At 44.4% G+C, this 7930-nt stretch overlaps 1 pseudogene; it reads right to left on the bottom strand.

The window, feature by feature from the left end:
- Positions 1-7930, bottom strand: part of LOC109130722 — an 18829-nt pseudogene that overhangs the window by 7426 nt on the left and 3473 nt on the right.

Raw genomic sequence — 7930 nt, forward strand, 5'->3', positions numbered from 1 at the left:
TCATGTCGTTAGGCCTCTCATAGGCCAAAAATCTCGCCAGCACGAGGTAGTCGATGTCCAGCCATCTCGGATTATGTACCACTCCCTTCAAGGGCACATCGCATGCCACCAAGATTGGTGTGACCAACCCTCCAATGGAGATCTCTCCGCCTCCTTCTCTTCTCTTAACGGCCCATGACTTGAGGTAGAGGAACTGATCGAGCAGCACAAACACCATGCTAGTATCCGCAACATCTCCAACTAGCGGTGTACCATCCCTAGCATTGTCCAAAACTCAACACAATGAAACATCCATCAGCTGGAGCTCGTGGTCATTCACATTCCCAGTCTCCTTTCTAGCAAAAAGAGTGCATGCGAGGGACTTAAGAAAATACCTCAAGACAAGGCTCCTTATTTGAGCGGATTTGGAGCTTGTGGACTTGTAGGGGAGTTTGTCTCCTATTGTCAGCCATAGGGACCTCATTTCCTCCTTGCTAACCTCCATTCCTTCTCCATCACCAGCGTTGAAACCATACCGCTTCTCCATCTCCTTGAAAGTGAGCCGGTACTCTTTGTTTCTCATGGAAAAGATGATGAACCCGATCCCCCCATCGGGTAGCAGGATCGAGTGATCCTCAAAATAGTGCAGCTGAAGTGTGGAGAGAAAGTGGACCGTCTCCTCCTCATAAGCTTCAAGGTGAGCTCTCATCATTTGGCCCAGGTGGCACATGTCGAACAGGAACTCGACATCTCTAGTGATGCCCAACTGCTTCATTGTCTCACGGTGAGGGTATCGGGTACCAACGAAGCTAATCTTCCAGAAAACCTTGAAGAGTTTTGCCGGAGTCTCCACTTCCTTATGTTTCAGCCTCCGCGAGGCTTGGCGTGTTCTCTCCCTCTGCTCCTCTTCTCTCTCTCGGTTCTCCTCCTCTCCTTGTTGATCCTCTTTCTCAGCTGCTCTATCAGCTACCTTCTCAGCCTTCTCTGAAGTCGGTCTCTTCCCTCTTGCAACCGCAGCTCTGCTCTTTGATCGAGAGGTTTGGATCTCCCCTTGCTCTTCTCCACCAGCATCAGAATCGACCTCCATGGGGTCGATAAGGGTTCTTTCAGACGTAGACAAGTCCCCACGTTAGGGAGATCGGCGAACAGCACTTGCCATTGGACTCGGTGAGCGAACTCGACGGTCTACACGATCAGTTGCTCGAGCACCGGGTTGGGTTGATTATCGGGTGGAGCATCGGGTTGGGGGAAGCAAAACGTCCAGCCAATGGTTGGGAATGCGGAACGTTTCCTCTCCCTTGGGATTCTCGAGGTTCGACGGCATCAACTCCGGCTGCAGCTGCGTAGAGGTTGATCTTCTCCCCTTCCTTTGGTAGGTTTTTGTGTTTGACTCCATGTTTGAATCCTTGAGAAGAAAAAGCTAAGCCTTGAGGTTAATATGGTTAGTTCCCAAAGAGATCGAATGAGACTTGAGATCAAGAGAGAGTAGAAACTTTGGAAACTCAAAGGTTTAGGGTTAGAGAGAAACTTATCGGTGATAATGAGGGAGAAGGGTTTCGAAACCCTTAAATAGGCTAGGGTTGGTTGGTGGGCTTCGCCGAGAGTGGGCTTGGCTTGTGGAATTCGGACTCCAATCGCCACCCGAGCAGGGACACGATCAGGCGCGTCGAGTCCGGTGTCGGGTTGACCATTGGGTTCCTCAATTCACTTTTTTTTTTATTTGCAAGAAGAGAAAAATAGATAAAATAAGACAAATAAACTAGAATTAAAAGATACCTTTGGGACTTCCTCCCCAAGTGAGGTTGTTTAAAGTCACTAAGCTTGACTCTTCATGCTCCATAAGCATGGGTTCTTTCAGGGAAAGATTCTGGAATCCTCTCCACTGTAGCAGGCTGGTTCAACTAATTCTCCAGGTTTTGTCCAGGTTCCAAGGCAAATGCGGTGTTGACTTCCTCAAGATGTTTGACTTTTCTCTGCTTTGTCTTAGTGGAAAAAGCTTGACCATCAATAGTCGGTCTCTTTATTCCCTTCTTCACATCAAACTCCATCTTGAAGTACTCACAATGCTCAATTCTGATCTTCCCTTGCTTCACCTCAATCACAGCGGCTACTGTTGTCAAGAATGGTCTTCCTAGGATCAGCGAATCTTCTGGTTCCTTATCCGTATCAAGGATCATGAAATCAGTAGGGACTTCCACCCTTCCAATCCTGAGTGGCAAGTCTTCTACGATCCCAATAGGATGTCTGACTGTTCTATCAGCTAGAACCAAATACAGACTACTTGGTTTAAAGCTGGTGAATCCCATCTTGTTGGCGACTGACAGTGGCATAATGATAACTGAAGCTCTAAGGTCGCACAAGCAATTCTTGAAAATCCGGAGTCCTATCGAGCATGGCAAAGTAAAGGAGCCAGGATCCTCCAATTTTTCCTCAATTTGCAGCTCAGGATCTAAGCACACTCCACTCCTGAGAATTTCAAACCCAATTTCCTTGACAGCTTCCTTAACCTCATTCTCCAGCCGAGCTGCCCCCTTGGCGGATTCCTCTCAAAGTTCGTGTGGTGGCAAAAGCATAGGAGGTGGAATCCTACGCTTGGCCATACGCTCTGTAAGTGCCTCCAGCTGGATGTCAAGTGCAGCATTGAACTTTTCCTCTAATTCCCTTTCTGCTGCTACAGGTGGTTGAGGATGACTCTCGTTTCAACATCTACTCGATGAATCATCCGATCACCCTCATCGGGTAGGTCACCGGGTTCTGCTTCGGGTGGTTCTTTGATTTGTGATCCCCCAACCAGTGCTCGATCATCAACTCGATCAGTCTCCCTAGGTGAAGGCTCGGGTTCATACTCGGATATGTAGTACTTGGCCTCATTTATCATTGAGTAATTCCTATCCTCCACATCTTGAACATCACTATCCTCAGTGAGGTAATCCTCATAGTTATCATCAAGGAAGATGGCTTGGGAAGTGGCGTAATCCTTAGGGTTTTGAACTGCTTTCCCTGGGAGTTGGTTGATCTTTGGAGCCAGTTGGTTGTTGTGGTGGCCTTCTAGACATCGAACATTAGTATTGAGCGACTCGTACTTTACGTTCAAATCATTGTATCCTAAGTTGATCTTGTTGCTCATTTCTGCAAACCGTTTTGCGATGTCCATATATGCTGAAGCCTGATTCTGAATCATTTGCTGAAGTAGGCCGCGTAACTCAGCTTCTTGTGATTGATTTTGCGGACCTTGAGGTTGTTGGAATCCAGGTGGTTGGTTATAGTTGCCAGAGTACTGCGGCTTAGGTGCGTAGCATTCATTGTACTGGGCGAAAGGCTTCTGTTGTACCTGGTTCCCTTGAACCGCAAATGGGTAAGTTTGGTCCTGAGGGTTGGCAACATTTGGGTTCCGATAAGATAGATTCGGATTGGGCTTGTAGTTGTTGTACCCTTTGTTATAACCTCCTTGATTGTTGATGTAGTGAATATCCTCTGTCTGTACAGTCTCCCCATCTTGTTGTAAAAACTGATCTTCCTCAGATAGTGCATGAACATGCTGCTGCTGGTTGAGGAGCTTGTCGAGCTTGTCATTGAGGGCTTCCATGTCTCTCTTGTACTTGGCATCTTCCTCTTTCGTAGGTCGCACCGAGCGATCATATTCCTCATTATAATTGCCATCAGATTGAACCAAGTTCTCCACTAAGTCCCAATCTTCATCAACATCCTTGTTGAGGAAGTTACCATTGCTTGCGTTGTCCAGCAACATCCATATCTTGGGGACCACTCCTCTGTAAAGTGTACTCAGCAATGAAACATTGCTGAAACCGTGATGAGGACATTTGGTAGTGTATCCCTTGAAACGTTCCCAAGCTTCACTGAACGTTTCATTGTTCTTCTGAACAAAGCTGGAAATGTCATTTTGCAGCCTTGCTGTTCTGGAGTTGGAGAAGAATTTGGCCAGGAATGCCTTCTTGCACGCTTCCCAAGTGGTGATGGATTCTTTGGGCAGTGATTTCTCCCAGATGTGTGCTTTGTCTCCCAAAGAGAATGGGAACGTTTGAATCCATCCTCACTAACTCCATTTATCTTTGTGAGGCTACAAAGCCTATCAAATTCCTCCAGATGATCCAATGGGTCCTCCATCGGCAATCCATGAAACTTATTACTCTGTATCATCTGGATGAGACTACTCTTGATCTCAAAATTGTTGTTCTGGACAGCAAGTGGCACAATGCCATTCCTTTGAGTATGAGTAGATGGAGCATCTCCTACTCCTATGTCGGTCCTTGCTTGAGGAGCTGGTGGACCGTTTTGATTGTTCAATGTCTCCTCAATGATTGCTGGTTGCGGTTGAACTTGTTGTTGTCTGAGTAGCCTTGGTCTGTCGATGTTATCAATGAAAGGACTCAGGTGTTGGCTACCTTTGGATCGTGTTTGCATGCACAGGAACGTGACCGAGTGTGTACACGAAGGTCTACCCGATCAAGGTGATCGAGTGACGGGTCGGGTGGGTTCTCGAGTTGTACCTGAGATTGAAAACAAACAAGAACGAAAGCAAACAAGTCAGATTCTGAACCAATATAAACAAAAGAACTTGATCTAGCAAGTGCTGAAATCCTAAACGTAGCAAAATAAAATCAACCAAATGGCAACAGCGCCAAATTGATAGTAGGATTTTCACCCAGGGTATCAATTCCCTATGCAGTTGTAGTACAAAGGGTTATCAATCCAAATGGTTGTTATGCTAACATGAAGGATGCAATCAGAGCTATGCAAGTCAAGCCAAGCACTAGTTGGGTTTGATCTAACAATCCTAAAATAAACTAAAGAAAGCTAATGAACAAGAGCCACACGACCTAAGCACTCGATGCAAGCATTCGAGTACCGGATCGGGTGGAGTGATCGTGTGAAGAAAGAAAACAAAAACAGTTGGAAGGGCTACTCGAAGCAGGTGATCGTGTATCTGTTCGGGTATGTGATCGAGTAATGAATAAAAATGCAAAGAATCTAAATACGAAAGCTCCTAAGGATGGGGTACTCGATTCCTAAGTGTTCCTAACCAGTATGGATGTCCTACATGCCTCAAGCAAATATTCCCTAGACAATGAATCTCTAAAATCTTGTTAAAACACTCTCATAATAGAAACAATCAACCTTGGTCACTCCCCTACCCAACTCTCGTTGGAGAAACATGACCAAGCAGGCAGTACAAACCGATTCATTATTGTCAATAAACCCCTTACTCATCTAATCTCTTAGGCTAAGTGAGTAAATCTCTAGCATTAATTGATTCAAGCATTTCATCTACACCTCTCGATGGTTAAACACCTTAGATCTAATGTCAACCTCTCAGTCTGTTGATAGCATTAAGAACACCAATCTAGAAGGGAATTTATAAAACATAAATAGAAAAGCTAAGACATCCTAACTGATCAAGAACACAAAATTGTCTATCCCATCCGTAGAAACTTTACTACACTACTCAGATCTCATTGCAGAAAACATAAAAGCATAGATAAACAAAAATTGCATTATATTAAAAGTAGAAGTAGAGTAGAAGAGTATAGAGTAGAAATCTAAGAGAAAGATGCAAAAGAAATAAAAATAAATCCTAACAAAAGTGAAAAGAGTTTTGAGTCGCTCTCAATCTCTCCCAGAAGCTCTCGCTCTCTGTTCTGAGGGTCTGCGGCATGCTCTCTTGCGAGGAAGAAGTGGGGGGTTTATATAGGGAAACCCATTAACCCTAGCTTCCCAGTCCTGCCCGAGGGTCTGCTCGATAGGGTGCATGAGGATGTGCTCGGGTTGCTCTTCGGATAGACTCTCGGGTTGTTCTTCCTGCTCTTGGATCCTCCTCGATCTTGTTGGGGTTTGGACTGTTCTTCCAGCTCGATGGCTCCTTCGGGTACATGCTCGGATTTGTCCTTGTTTCTCCCTATTTTAGGCTCTAAAGCACCTGTTTTCATCCAAATTATGCAAATGCAAGAATGCAACACCCTAAATGGCCTAAAAGTGAATTCCTACAGTTAATGACCTAAAAATGCTAAGGAAAGGGTATAAACAATGCAAAATATGGACAAAAAAGGATGCTAAAAACATGTAAATTAGAGAGTTATCACTCTTCTTTCGCCCAATAATGTTTCACCCTTTAGCCATTAACAGTGAACTTCTCTCCTTTAGAATTCAGCAACACAATGGCTCCATATGGTCTAACTTCTTGGACAGTAAAAGGACCAGACCAACGGGAACAATGTTTACCCGGAAACAGCTTCAAACAAGAATTGTAAAGGAGTACCTGGTCATTAGGCTCAAAGTGTCTAGAGATGATCTTCTTATCATGATATGCCTTGGTTCTCTCCTTGTACAGCTTTGAATTCTAAAATGCATGAAATCTCAGCTCATCCAACTCATTCAACTGCACTAACCTTCTCTGTGAAGCTGTCTTGGAATCAAAATTCATTAACTTAACTGTCCAGGCCGCCTTGTGCTCTAATTCCACTGGAAGATGATATGCTTTCCCATAAAGCAGATGAAAAGGTGTGGTGCCAAGTGGTGTTTTATTTGCAGTCCTATATGTCCATAGTGCATCATCAAGCTTTGCAGCCCAGTCCTTCTTTGTAACACCAACTGTTTTCTCAAGAATCTCCTTAATCTGTCTGTTGGAAACCTCTACTTGCCCACTAGTCGGAGGGTGATATGGAGTAGCCACTCTATGTTGAACTCCATACTTTTTCAGTAGCTTGTCAAACACTTTATTGATAAAGTGCTTACCTCCATCACTGATGACAATTCGAGGCACTCCAAATCTTGGAAAGATGATGGTCTTAAACAGCTTAAGAACCACTGCAGAATCATTCTTTGGACATGCAATTGCTTCAGCCAACTTTGAGACATAATCAACAGCAACTAGGATGTAATTGTTCTTATAGGAAGATGGAAACGGTCCCATAAAGTCAATACCCCAGCAATCAAACACTTCAACTTCAAGAATGAAGTTTTGTGGCATCTCATTCCTCTTGCTAATCTGACCTTTCTGCTGACAAGCATCGCATCTTGAGACATACTCATGAGCGTCTTTGAACATCGTTGGCCACCAGAAGCCTGCTTGGAGGACCTTGGACACAGTTTTGAATGTAGCAAAATGTCCTGCATAGTCAGACCCATGACAATGACATAAAACATCAGGTACCTCAGTCTCTGCCAAACATCTTCTGTAAACTCCATCACTGCAATGCTTATACAAGTAAGGTTCATCCCAATAATATCTCCTAAGCTCTCTCATGAACCTTTTCTTGTTATAGCCATTGAATTGCTCTGGTTCTACCTCTGCAACAAGATAATTGGCAATATCAGCATACCAGGGCTCGAGCTAGCCACAACAGCTAAATCTCCATCATACGACCAATCTGTCTCTGGAAAGCATGGGTGTCGACCGATGCTATGGTGGTATCGATCGGCACCACATGCATCCGAGAACAGACACTTGATTTCATCAGTCTGAAACCCTGTATCAACAAAATAAACATGTTCCTCAGGCAAACAGTCTTGTATTGGCACATCATCATCAATTCTAATCCTAGACAAGTGGTCAGCAACACCATTCTCAATCCCCTTCATATCCTTTACTTCAATGTCAAACTCTTGAAGTAGAAGAATCCATCTCAAAAGTCTAGGCTTTGCATCCTTCTTCTGCATCAAGTACTTCAAAGCAGCATGATCAGTATGAACAGTGACTTTGGATCCAACTAGATAAGACCGGAACTTTTCAAAAGCAAACACAACCGCCAACAACTCCTTTTCTGTTGTTGCATAATTTCTTTGTGCATCATCAAGTGTTCTGCTTGCATAGTAAATTGCATGAAGCTTCTTGTCTCTTCTCTGTCCCAGCACTGCTCCCACTGCATAGTCACTAGCATCACACATAACTTCAAATGGGAGATCCCAATCTAGTGGCTGAACAATAGGAGCACTC

The sequence above is a fragment of the Camelina sativa genome, chromosome 3, assembly GCF_000633955.1.
Source record: "Camelina sativa cultivar DH55 chromosome 3, Cs, whole genome shotgun sequence".
In the NCBI taxonomy this organism is placed as follows: Eukaryota; Viridiplantae; Streptophyta; class Magnoliopsida; order Brassicales; family Brassicaceae; genus Camelina; species Camelina sativa.